A 13,888-nucleotide genomic window follows, 5' to 3' on the forward strand; every position below is an offset into this window, starting at 1 on the left:
TTGCAGCCCTTTGCCTAGGAGGAGCAGCAAGAACTGACAAGAGCTCAGCAACACTGACTCAGCAAAGGGAAGAGCAACATATGGGACAATAAAGGACTCTGGTTGCCTAGGAGGAATAGGCAGAAGGCTAAAATACATCATACATTTGTTTACACATGGTCTCAGGGTCCACCGCCTTGAACAGAGTCAGGTACCACACTTTCCACAGTGAACACAGATGCAAAGAATTCATTAAGCTTCTCTGCCATCTCCCTGTCTTCCTTTAGAAGTCCTTTTATTCCATGGTCATCCAAATGCCGAACTACTTCTCTGGCTGGTTTCCTACTCTGGATCTATTGAAATGTTTTTATTGTTTCTCTTGATGCTTGATTCTCTTTTTGTATGCCTTTTTGTATTAACTTATACTGCTTTTGCTAGACCATGTGCTCCCTTCTGTTCAGTTCTTTGGGACAGACCTTCCCCTTTTGAAAAGAAGCCCTTTTGCTCTTTATGGCTTCCTTGACTTGAGTTGTTATTAACCATGAAAGCATTCTTTTAGACTGAGGGCCAAGCTACACATGACGAATGACACTTGAACGGCAAGTGGATTGAGTGGAGGGCAAGTGAACAGGGAGAAATACACTTGCTGTTCAAGTGTCATTCGTCATGTGTAGCTTGGCCCTGAGCCATATCTTTCCTCACATAGAGAATGCACTCTCTCTGGACTTAGATTAGTGTGGTTTTAAATAGCTTCCAAGCATTCTCTAGGGAGTTAACTCTCTTGTATTTCTTTCCGTGTTCCTTTTAACTATTCTCTTCTTTTCATTAAGTTCTCTCTTTTGAAAGCATGATACTCTTTTGGACTTCAGGGGTAATTTTCCATTGACAAGAATACTGAACTTAATAGCATTGTGGTCACTGGTGCAACAACATTTACATCTCTAACCTCATGGGCCCAACTCAGACTGAAGTCCAAGATCACTATCTCACTGCTTGGCTCTGTGACCAGCCATTCTATTGCACACAGTTCTTTATCCAGGAATTTCTTTTCTCCAACATAACTTGTGCACCCATGTACATTACCTAGTCAACACGATGGTAGTTGAAGTCAGTCACCTGGTATCAAAATATGATCTGCTTTAGTCACACCTTCCTTATTTCCTTTGTCATCTCGAGATCAACCTCAAGGGTTTGATTAGTTATGTGATAGTACACCCCTGCTCTTAAGTAATCCTTACCACTCAGTATTTCTACCGCTATTGCTTTTGTTGGAGAATTCAGTCTCCTATGATTTTCTAACTTACTTAATTCTATGCTCCCTTTAAGATACAGTACATGCCTTCCCCTAACACATCCCTCTGTGTCCTGCCGATACAGCTTATACCCAAGGATTTGGGTTTAGGGGCCATAGCGTTGAAATCGCAGGAGGTCGTAGACCCTCTCTATACTGCCTTGGTCAGGCTGCACCTGGAGTATTGTGTGCAGTTCTGGAGGGCTCACTTCAAAAAGGATGTGGACAAAATCAAGAGGGTGCAGAGGAGAGTGACGAAGATGATCAGGGGTCTGGAGACTGAGCCCTACGAGGAAAGGCTGAGGGCCTTGGGAAGGTTTAGTTTGGAGAAGAGGCGGTTGAGGGGGGACATGATTGCTCTCTTTAAATATTTGAAAGGCTGTCATTTGGAGGAGGGCAGGGAGCTGTTCCAGTTGGCAGCAGAGGGTAGGACCCAAAACAATGGGCTTAAATTACATGCACAAAGGTACTGGCTGGATATTAGGAAGAACTTTTTACATGGTCAGAGTAGTTCAAAAGTGGAATCAGCTGCCTAGGGAGGTGGTGGTGAGCTCCCCTTCTCTGTCAGTTTTTAAGAAGAAGCTGGATGAATATTTGTCAGAGGTGCTTTAGGCTGATCCTGCACTGGGCAGGGGGTTGGATTAGATGGTCTGTATGGCCCCTTCCAACTCTGTGATTCTATAATTCTTTGATTTCCATTATCCCATTGATCTTCCTGACTCCAGCATTTTTCTGAAGCAGCCATATAAGAAAAATGTTATTTAACAGGAAGCATGTCAACTCCCTCACCTTGGCTTGGAGGCTTCCATCACTGTCATAAAGGGTCTCTAGACATGCAGATTTTTAAAGAGATGGATCTGGGTTTCCCAAAACCAACTTGGGTTTCCACAGCCATACAGCAATTAAAAAGTAAATGGCTGTTAGAAAATAAAGGAAAGTCCAAACAGCCCCAGAATGCCTGTGCAGGGGGAGGAGGGGCTCCTCTCTCCCATCACAAGCCATTTCCTCATGTCTCAATAGTTTTTTCTCCCTGTTTTCCACAGTGCTTTGTATTAAATACAATACTGTAAGTTGCTATTCTCCCTAGCAGGATTGCCAACTCTGAGGGCCAAGCTACACATGACGAATGACACTTGAACGGCAAGTGGATTGAGTGGAGGGAACAGGGAGAACAGGGGAACAGGCAAGTGAACAGGGAGAAATACACTTGCTGTTCAAGTGTCATTCGTCATGTGTAGCTTGGCCCTGAGTTGGAAAGTCCCAGAGACTTGAGGGTGGAACCAGGGGAGTGCTGAGACATGCTGAGAGAGAAGAGGAGTGTAGCTGCAGCATAAAGCTCATTGTACAGAAATTTCTTTTTAAAAGACCAGTTCCTGCCCACGGTGGCAAGGGCAGCCTTGCCTTTGCTCACTGTGACGGACTCAGCTTCAGATGCTGAGATTTCTAGTCAGTGAGATATGATTGACATGCCCCCCCCCCCAAAGTGGCTAGCCTGAAATGGCAGTTGGGGATGGAATGTTGAGGGGCTGAAAGTTAGAGTTGGAGTTGGGGAGAAAACAAGAGAGTGAAATGGAGTGGGAGCCTTGCTTTTGACCAGAGAGGGTTAGCCAGAGAATCCTCTGTGTGAGGAAGAAATGTTTGTGAAGCACTGTTAGTCCTCAGACTAAAGTGGGAAAAACCAGTACTAACTCCTGCTTAGACCTGAGAGATCTGGGAATTATAGAGGGCCAAGGAAGAGGGTAGAGAGGAGTCTCCCCTTCGGTGCCAGGAACAGGGTTATAGCTCATAACTAGAGATGGGCACGATCGGCATTACAATTTGAAAAAAAAACAACGATAATGGCGTTCACGCCATCGGGACCCAGCTGATCGGTGCCGTCCACGGCAACCGATCCAGCAGTCAGGGGTTTGCTTGTTTGGGGCTTGATCGGATCGATCGGTTTCTGTTTGGGTTTGCAGGCCCTCAGGTGCCAGGAATCTATTCCCCTGGCAATGGAGCCAGGGGAATGCCTGAGCTGTGTTTGCCGTCCTTCTGTCGCCCTGGAAACGCGAATGGAAGCCCAGCTTTCCTTGATCAGCAGGGCTTTCTTCCAACCATGGAGCAGCCAGCAACGCATCACCATTTGGGAGAAGAGAGGGGAGGGAGGGGGAAAGGGGTGTTCTGTAGCCATGGGCACTCCAAATGTTTTTTGCTTTTTTAAAAAAACGGGGCTTTGTAGGAGGAATGGCTGTTTTTCTGTCTGTCACTATGTTTTTAACCTGCTTTTAAAACACTGTATTTTGTGGGAAAACCTCATTCATGGCTGTGTGTGTGTGTTTAAAAGGGACTGGGTAAAAGCTGGATCCAGATGCTTTTAAACGGATCCTCATGAATTCATATAGATCATGTCCTAGTCTACAAACAGCAATAAAACAATCATGCATCCACTAATCTGTGGCACTGCCACGACACAAAAACATGCTAAAAAAGCACGGATCCACATGGATCCTCTTGATTTTTAAGTGGGGCCACCCAAAATCCACCACGCAATCACAGACCATGTCTGTTGCCACAAATGGGACCAAAAAAATCAGCCACCCACTACTTCGTGGAACTGCCACGGAGCAAAAATATGGTTCAAAAGCACGGATCCGCATGGATCCTCTAGGTTTTTATATGGGACCACCCAAAATCCACTATACGATCCCAGATTATGTCCATTGCCACAAAAGGGGCAAAAAAAATCAGTTATTCACCGCTTCGTGGCACTCCCACGGTGCAAAAACATGGTCTAAAAGCATGGATCCTCGTGATTTTTATGTAGGGCCAGCCAAAATCAACCATGAAATACCAGATCATGTCCATTGCCACAAATGGAACCAAAAAAATCATTCATCCACCGCTTTGTGGCAGTGCCACGGTGCAAAAACATGGTTCAAAAGCACAGATCCTCATGGATCCTCTTGATTTTTACATGGGGCCTCCCAAAATCCACCATACAAAACCAGATCATGTCCATATCCACAAATGGGACCAAAAAATCATTCATCTACCACTTTGTGGCAGCGCCATGGTGCAAAAACATGGTTCAAAAGCATGGATCCTCATGGATCCTCTTGATTTTTACATGGGGCCACCCAAAATCCAGTATACTGTCCCAGATCATGTCCAATGCCACAAACAGGACCAAAAGATCTAAAATATGACAGCCTTTTTGTTTTGTTTCAATGTAAAAATCATATGCATTCATGAGGATCTGCGTCTCAGATTCATGTTTTTTCACCGTGGCAGCGCCAAGTATTTTTGGATCTGTGTTTTTTATATTTCAGTCTGTGGACTTGGCTGTGATATGTGATTTGATGTTTCATTTTTGTTTTTCCTATTTAAAAAACCATAGGATCCGCGAGGATCCGTGTGGATCCTGGTTTTACTTTCTTCCTGTTTAAAATATGCTTTTGGAAGACTGGCTGCTTGCTTTTAAAATCGGGTGGGGAGGAATGGAGGATTCTATCCCTGCTTTTTTTAAAAAGCTGGCTGAAACATGTTGACGGGGTGTCTCTCTCTCTCTATTTGGAGAGGCAGGGATGGATTAAAAACTCCCCCCCATGCTCTAAGTGTGTGTGTGTGTGTGTGTGTGTGTGTGTGTGTGTGTGTGTGTGTGTGTGTGTGTGTGTGTGTGTGTGTGTGTGTGTGTGTGAAAATGTCCCCTCCCTGTGTGGAGGCGGCTCGTCGCCAGGTTAACCCCCCCATTCTTTATAAGTATGGGTTTTGGGGGGTGCCCCTCCACTTTGGCCTTCCCGATCCCAGATCGGAAATGGGACTTGATCGGTGTGGATCAGTGATCTGGAGTCGTTGCCAGCGCGGATCCACGATCAGCTTGATTAGTATTTTGGGGGGGATCGTGCCCACCTCTACTCATAACTATAACACCTGCCCAGTATCTAGTAAAGGTTTGTCTCAGTGGAGCACCCTTAAGTCTGGAGAGGAGGGGAAGTCATGCTGTGTCTGTGCTTTGAAAGTAGAGCATTTGTTAAGCAATGCCAACCTCTGAAATAAGCCAGCAACTTAGAGTTATACCAAGTGTTTAGTGCCTCACACCAGTGACGTTTCTGTACAAAAACCTTTCTGTTACATCAGTTCAAACATCTGCCTACCTGCCTTTTGATTTTAACTTTCTGTAAATAAACCTTCAGTTACGTTTTGAACCTCCCCAAGCCTTGTGTGCCAGTTTCTGCTAAAGGGAAGCACAAACCCCTGATCTGTCCCCTACTAAGACTTGGCTGGGTAACCATTTTTAATATTTCATAAGGGTGGGACAAGAAGGAAAGTTGAAGCTTAACATCAACTACGCTACCAGAGGCTTCGTAGCCCAGTATAAAGCTTCATAGGCTTGAAGAGGAGAAGTTTTACCTCAGGGTAGGGGAAGGTCAGCCCAAGCCTGGGTTGGACGTGGGTTTGTGGCACTCACTATTAGAGATGGGCACGATCCCAAAAAAATTAACTATCCAGCTGATTGTGGATCGGCACCGGTGATGATCCCGAATTAATGATCCACACCGATCATCTCCCGTTCCCGAGCCATGGATCATGGATCGTGGAGGCCAAAGCGGGCCGCGCTGCTATTCCTAGCTATGAGGGAAGGTGGGTGATGGCGGCGGCTGCCAGGCCTGGTGGGCACAGGGAGGTGGCAACGAGCCGCCTCCCCTCAGGTCCCATTCAGCAACACAGGAGGTCTGTGTTTGACCATCAGAGCTGCCTATCAGGGTTTGCAGGGATGAGATTGGAGTGCCCATGGCTACAGAACACCCCCTTCCCCCTCCCTCCCCTGGGTGTCTTCTCCCAACTGGTGACTGCTTTGCTGCTCCGTGGTTGGAAGGAAGCCCTGTTGATCAAAGAAAGCTGGGCTTCCATTCAGGTTTCCAGGGCGACAGAAGGAGGGCAAACAGAGCTCAGGCTTTCCCCTGGCTCCATTGCCAGGGGAATAGATCGCTGGTGCCTGAGTGTCTGGATCCCGATCCGAGCCCGAACGCAATGATCCAGATCTTTCCCGATCGCTGGATCATTGGCCGTGGACAATCACGATCCACCGGGTCATGATTGCGCGATCGCCATTATCGTGGGGTTTCCGATTGTAATGCGGATCATGCCCATCTCTACTCACTATCCTCTTCTTAATGAGGAAGATACCACTTAGAATCATAGAATCCTAGAGCTGAGCCATACAGAGCATCTAGCCCAACCCAGTGCCCAATGTAGGAAAAGCCTTAAGCATCCCCAAGAAGTATTCATCCAGAGCTCCTTGAAAACTGCCAATGAGGAGGAACTCACGACATCCCTAGACAGCCAATTGCACTGCTGGATTACTCTGTAGCTTAGATTCAGAAGATCTTGAAGATCGACATACAAATGAAACCAGAGATGTGTTTGCTGGGTTCAATGGACAAACACTTGGAAAGTGCATATGGTACACTGTTTCTGTACATGATAACAGCAGCGAGATTGCTGTATGCTCAGAAGTGGAAAGACTTCGATGTTGCCCACAGTGGAAGAATGGCTGGAGAAAATGATGGAATATGCTGTGCTGGCTAAAATAACATCTTTGATTAGAGAAAAGACTTTGGATAAATATTTAACCACATGGAAACCTCTTACTCCTATGCTTGAAACAGAATGAGAAGAATTAATGATATGCGTTTTTGAAGATTAGAAAGAAAGAAGAGAGAGTTAAGCATTAAAGTTAAATTTAGCCTAGAATAAGTATCAGCTTTTGATTGCTTCAGATGGAAAATTGGCCTATATTCCTAATTTTTCTTCTCTTTCTTTTTCTTTTCTTCTCTGTTTTTTCTATTTCTTTTTCTGTTTTGTATACTTGCATTTAGTTCTTTTCATTTCTTTTTTAACTGTATGTTTTATAATTGTGTTGAAATTTTCAATAAAAGTTATTTTAAAAAACCTGCCAATTAGGAGGAACTCGCCACATCAACAGGCAGCCAACTCCACTGCTGAATTACTCTTAACATGCTATAGCTTACATAGGATGGAAGATTTTCTGACCAATATGGGGGGTGGGACCAATGGTTTAGATTGCTGGCTTGGTACAGGGAAATTGCCATTCCAAGGTGCCTGCCTATCCACCATATAATTTGTAAAAGAATGGATAGCTGGTTGCTTCAGGAAACTTAGAGTTCATCCTCCACAGCAACCATGTCTCCAGGAAAACTAATCTCTGTAGTCTGCAAGGCATGTGATCTCCTGGCCCTGCCTGGATGTTGGCATCCTGATCCTCTTAGCATACACTTTGTATGCAGACTAAGAAAAGCTAAGGTGGAATTATGCCCTTCCATTCTGTGAGCTAACATGAGATTCCTCTTAGCACATGTATGCCTATCCACAATGAAGGAAGGTGTGTACGAGTTCATAAGGCCTAGAATAGCGATTAATAAATACACCTAGCTAATTCCATATTCTTGTGTGTTACATCTTCATTTTTGGGATGCAGGGTAACAGTCCCCCCTCCCCCACCCCTGCTTTGTTTCACTGAGGGATGTTTTCCAGCAGGAAAATAGACACAAACGTGAAGCCTTGGAGTTTATTTTAACAAGAAACTTTCAGAGAAAGTGCAAAAATATAATTAAACCTGAGGACTGGTTAGTGATTAAGCTTACATTCAAAACACTATGGCGTACAAACTACCCTTGCCTGAGGGGGGTGGGGGAAGCTGTGGGTTATTTACTTCAGTTAATTCTGAGGGCCAAGCTACAAGTGATGAATGACACTTGAACGGCAAGTGGATTGAGTGGAGTGCAAGTGAACAGGGAGAAATACACTTGCCCTTCAAGTGTCATTCGTCACTTGTAGCTTGGCCCAGAGTTAGGATTTACAAACCATTTTGGAGAATCCATGACGAGAAAAGTGGTATGAAACCAGCATAAATATCCTCTGGCTCTGTCAGGAAAAATACCTGAAATTAATCACAGCACTGATACTTTGATTTTATCATCCCTTCTGGCAAGAAGAACAGTGTGTGAGAGGTGATGAGCTGACAGGCCATTTTAATAACTTACCTAACATAACCTAAATATTTCAGGTGGTGAGTTTTCTTGTAATGTCGATAACAGAAGGAGGGAAAGGAACCACACAACAGAAACTTCTGTAATTTCAGAAAATTTTAATGCTTGAAACACGGGAACTTTCTGCACTATAAACAAAAAATGGTCCTATAATATCATTTCCTCTGAGGCATCTTGGAAAATGTAGTTTGTCAAGGGTGCTGAGAATTCTTGGTTTAGTCGTTGTCTCATATATTATAGTTTAAGAAGGAAATGAATGATGACAAAACCAGTTTAAGTCTGTAGTGCACGTACATTGCAGGAAAACAGGTACTGAAGAACAGTGAGATGAGATAAGATAAGAAAATGAATCTGTCATCAGCTCCTCGAAATTCTTAAACTGTAATTCATAGAAGAAAGTTAAGGAAATGAACAAATGAGGTGCCAATTCACCGAGGAGACAGGAACCATCACAGGTTTTTAGCACAGTAGGAGGTTAGCTCAGTAGGAGGTTAACTAGGAGGTCTTCAAAGTGCAGCTTTCAATGAGGTAGAACTTCTCCCCGATGTTAAACTGGAAAAGTGCAGGCCTCCCATTTGCAGAGAGAAACTTCCTTAGAATTTCTTTACTTGGCTGCAGCACTGTTGACTGTAGCAGCAAGAGCGTGCTGGAGCACAGCAGCTTCGCACTGGGACATAGGAGGGGGCGTAGGTGTACTGGCGATAACCACAGCAGGGAGCAACAGGTCTCCCGACATAATAGACCACTCTTGGCTGAGCTCGTCGGCCACCACAGCAGCTGCAGCCCCGGCCACCGCAACATCTACAACAGCCCATCTTTATGGAGGGAAGCAAAACTGGAAAGAAAAAAATACAGAAGTCTTTATGTGAAGAAAGTCCGTTTTTTAATCTTACAGTTTAGATGATGGTTTGTGAGCCAACAGACTGAGCACAATACACCAGCTGTGTCTTGAGGCCAAGTATGAGCTTATGGGCAGATCTATCTTTCTGCTTGCAGTTTCCTGAAGCAGCAGTCACAGGAATACTGTAGCAGGCCACAATAACTCTCTCGTTAGGCTGCATTTTTCTTGGTGATTCATTTTTGCAAGCCTCATTAAGCTCTAGGTTCTCCTTCCCTTTCCTTGATTTCTCCCTTTCTAATTTCTACAACTTTCTAAGAGTAATACTAACTCAGTTCTGATTCTATTCAGTTCCTGCACATTTTCAAACTTGTACATCCTTGATCCATTTCTCTCCTCTATATCTTTCCTATATTTCTGAGCCATACCTGTGCCTTGCCAATTGTCTCCCTCCAGATTTACGCTTGACTGTTTGTTGAATGCAGTATCACGGAAATTCCTAATCTGATCTCCACAATCTGTCTAAAATTGATGGATGTTCTCTTATGATCCTATAGTTAGTCCATAGCATCGCTAGTTAAACATGGTCTAACTTAGTATAAGACTCACTGTTTAGATATCCCTTTTCCATGAGGTATGTACTGTGGATCAAATTCAGAGCACCTGCTTTGTACGCAGATTGCTCCAGTTCTGATCCCCTTCAGTTGAAAGGTCTCAGATGATGAATGGAGTTCAGAGAGAACTTTGATTTCTCAATATTCTAGAAAGTTGCTTCCTGTCAGTCTAGACATTCTGGCCAAATGGTTCAATTGTCTGATACATAATAAAGTGGCTTCCTATTTTCACACAATGCATTCTGTCTCCTTCGTATCTTTTGTTTCCTGCCATGATACCTCCTCTAGAGATGGGCACGAACCAAAATACAAACCAAAATAAAGCACAAACCAGGCTGGTTCGTGGTTCGTGAACCGCAGTTCATCAGATCCCATTTCTGACAAACCGCCATGAACTTTAGGCTGGTTCACTTGGTTCATTTTTTCGTTCGTGAGTGCAGACAGCCTGGTGTCCATCAATCAGTTTCCTAGGCAACAGGGGATGGACTTCCGGCAGACCTTCTGCTGACCTGGAAGTGTCCTTCTGCTGACCTGGAAGTGACGATTTTCTGACCCAGATGTGACATTTTCAAGAACCAAACAAACTGGTTTGCGAACCAGGGGCAGGTTCGTGAAAGTTCGTGGTTTGTGGTTCGTGAAATTTGACGAAACACGAACTACATGGTTCATGTTTTTCCCAGTTCATGCCCATCCCTAACCACCTCCACCGTATCAAAGATTAAGCCAACACTTGGGCCTCTTTGTCTTTGTCTCTCTTTCTCCCTTTAAACCCAGAGATGACCGTTTTTTGCTCTCCCATCTTTTTGTCTAACATCTCTTGTTTCTGCTTTCAACTTCTTGTTCTGCCCACACAAAACCCACAAATGAGCTCATTACTTTCAGACAGTGTTTGGTACACTGGTATCTCAGATCTACATTGGGTCATCAATTGTTAAAACTAGTTTCCTCTGGCCAAGTGATTGAACAAAAATGGAATTAAGATAATAAGGACCGAAGTAGGAGATACCCAGTTCAACATGTATGAAAATCGAATTACTTTCTTCTTGCCACCCACTATTTAACTCAAGAATGTCCAAATTCTGACAAAGCAATATTTTCTCTACTCTCAGAAAAGATTAGTGAAATGCAACTTACCTTGTTTCTCAATGGAAAGAGCAATGTTAGATTCAGAGAATGAATGAAGAGCTTCTGGAAGAAGGACCTTTTATACTTCACAGTGGATCCCTCCCTGAGGAAATGATACACCTCCAAAGGGTGGCTAAGTCCTAATTATTAATAAGTTTATGTAGTGCCACGTTCCAGTTCGTGTTCCTCAGCTCAATTAATCTTTCTCAGCAAATAAGAATTCATAAATTGCAGATGATTAATGTTATCTCACATGAAGGAGCTTCTTATTTTGTCACGGAAACTAGAAGATCTTGGTGGTGTGTTTAAAAAGGAATGTTGCTATAACTCTTTGAATAGCTCAGTGGGGCACCATCATTGAATGTATTTGTGTGTGATCTTATGGCTGCTGATTCCACGCTTTCGACTTCTACTTGCCCCTTTTGCCTACACTTGGAGTAGCTCATCCGTTTAGCTGTCACTCATAACATCTCTAATGTCACTTGAATTGAACGAAAATTTGGAAAAGGATGACCAACTCTGTCAAACATGGGAATTACAGAGATGGAATTTTGTGGCATTCCTTTTATGCCACAATATCAAAAAGCCCTTGTGTGGTGGATTCTCTGATCATTATAAATAATATTAAAAAACATTCCATTATAAAAGATGTGAATGGTAACAAGATCTTTAATGCTGTCCTAATTGTTCTAACAGATATATGTAAGTAGCTGGAATATCCTTCTGCATCAAGAAACAATTGAAACACTTGCCCATACAATGGCCGTCGTCACACGGGCATCTCTTCCGTTAAATTTACAGCATATAGCGTCCTACCTGTTATCGGCACAGTAACGTTTCTTTGGGTCACCTAACGGCTCTTCGCGCCACCAGCTGTCCACACCGAAGCACTCTGTTCTGTTCTCTCTAACCGCGCAGAAGCAGCTCCTCCCTCTTTTTAAAAAAAATTATTCTGGCGTTTAATTCCGCTATAACGGAATAACAGCATATAAACATTCCGTTAGAGCAAAACATTACGACCCTTTTGTTTTTCCAACTTTGAAATTATATAAATAGCCCTTTGCCCGCAGAAAACTCCCTGTCTGACGTGATCCCCATCGCTGAAGACTCTGCCATGGCGATTGAGTCATTTTTACTTCAGCAGAAAGTTTGCATTGTGTTATGTCGTTATGGCGTTATAAGGACATAATAAAATAAAAAAAAGGAGTCGCAGGAAGAAATGGATTCTGGGATTGAAGGGAGGGCATAGGACGTTGCGAGGTGAAATACATCGATGTGAGGCATTCACACTGAGGCACAAAATAGCGCGACTATCAAGCACAAATCAGAAGAGAGAAAATTGCTTCAGTGTTGGAATAAGGTGGGTGTTTGCTGGGAAATAGCGCCATTTTAGCGCTAAATAAAAGCCCGTGTGACGACGGCCAATGTTTAAGGGCCAAACTAAAGGTTATATTTTTTTCACAAGTTGGGTCTGGGTTCTCAGTAACCAATTCATTTCCCCTACATCCACACCACAGGTGTAGGGAATGTCATCTTAAAGATGGCAGGGAGCCTCTTACACCTTGAAACAATAGGGTGGCTCAGAGGGGTCTCCTGCCTCAATCCCCCACCATTTTCAGAAGCTGGAATGGCCCTAAGACTGAGATATTTGCATAACTCTGGAGCATCACGTGAAATAGGGTTGTCAGGCAGTAACCAGAAAACCTCAGGAGCAATGGAAATGTGCTAAGGCCATCACACCAGTGTGTTGATGTCACTGCCAGCAAAGAATGGAAGTGATATAATGGGATGCTCTGGAAAAACTCTGTGGTTTCACCCAGAAAATCCTAGAACGTTCATGACATCACTTCCAGGATTTATTGGAAGTGACTTCAGCGTGCTGGCTCATTGCTAGCATGATCCCCAGTCCCTCCCCTTCTATTTCTGTCTTCCAGCATTTCAGGTGTTGGTGAGCAAAGAAAAAGTTTGACAGAAGGTTTTCTGCTACAGCAGGAGACCGGGCAAGCCTAACATGGAATATTCTGAGCATAGTCACTCAAATGCAGTCCACCTTGAGTCTGAGTGAGAAAGGCTATGAATAATGTAAACAAACATACCAACAAACAAACACAAATACCTCCCTGTGGTGAGCCATTTCAACTTCTGAAAATGGTGTGTGGGGAGGCAGGAGCCCTCCTCCCACCTTATTGTGGTCCCAAACCGAAGAGGGCTCCATCTGATTTTTAAAATGACCTTCCCTTCAGCTTTTGTGTGGCTACCAAGTAAGAAAGTTGGGCCAGAGGACCCTAGACTCAATTCTCTCCCCCTATGCACCAAATGTAATGTCTCGTTTGTTCCGTAGTCATTATCCCTTCACTTATCAGAAGCTATTTTGGGAAATAAACAGAAAGGAAGGGAAAAAACCTCTTGTAGATCAATGAAACTCTCAACCATTCACTCTGGAATCAGATTTCCCCCCACACACATCTTGGACCTGAAGAAATGACTATTTTTCAAACATTCAAAACTGGATTGAAAATGTTCCATATGCCATTTAACCAAACTTGCTTTTCACATCTCTTCCGGTGACAAGAATTATGATGTGATTTGACTAGACTTATAATGAATAGAATCAGCAGAGAATAATTAATAGCTTCACATAGCCAAGGCTATCTAACATCTTTTGTGTCATCTCTCTAAAGACCTGTGGAGTGTGACTCACTTTGCTCAGCGTCAAATCTAGGAAAAGTCTGCGGCTGGATACATAAAGATTCCATTTACTGAGTCAGGCCATTGGTACGAGAAGGTCAGGTTTCTCTGCAGTGACCAGCAGTGGCTGTCTAGAGTCTCCAAAAATGGGCTTTCACATCATCTACCACCTCCACTGGATATACCGGGGATTGAACTTGGGACCTTCTGCATGTAAGGAAGATACTTTACAATTGAGCCAAGGTACTTCTTTGAAGTCTTCATTGGAAGCCAAATTATAAAATTTATTTCCCTTTCCATAAAA

At 43.7% G+C, this 13,888-nt stretch overlaps 1 long non-coding RNA gene across 1 annotated transcript; it reads right to left on the bottom strand.

The window, feature by feature from the left end:
• Nucleotides 1-8,404: 8,404 nt before the first annotated feature.
• LOC129338510 (uncharacterized) lies at nucleotides 8,405-10,937 on the bottom strand. The gene is made up of 2 exons (XR_008597952.1): nucleotides 10,906-10,937; nucleotides 8,405-9,154 (listed from the first exon to the last, which is right to left on the bottom strand). It is a non-coding gene; the product is annotated as an uncharacterized LOC129338510 (long non-coding RNA).
• Nucleotides 10,938-13,888: the final 2,951 nt, after the last annotated feature.

Source organism: Eublepharis macularius, chromosome 1 (assembly GCF_028583425.1).
Source record: "Eublepharis macularius isolate TG4126 chromosome 1, MPM_Emac_v1.0, whole genome shotgun sequence".
Taxonomy (NCBI): Eukaryota; Metazoa; Chordata; class Lepidosauria; order Squamata; family Eublepharidae; genus Eublepharis; species Eublepharis macularius.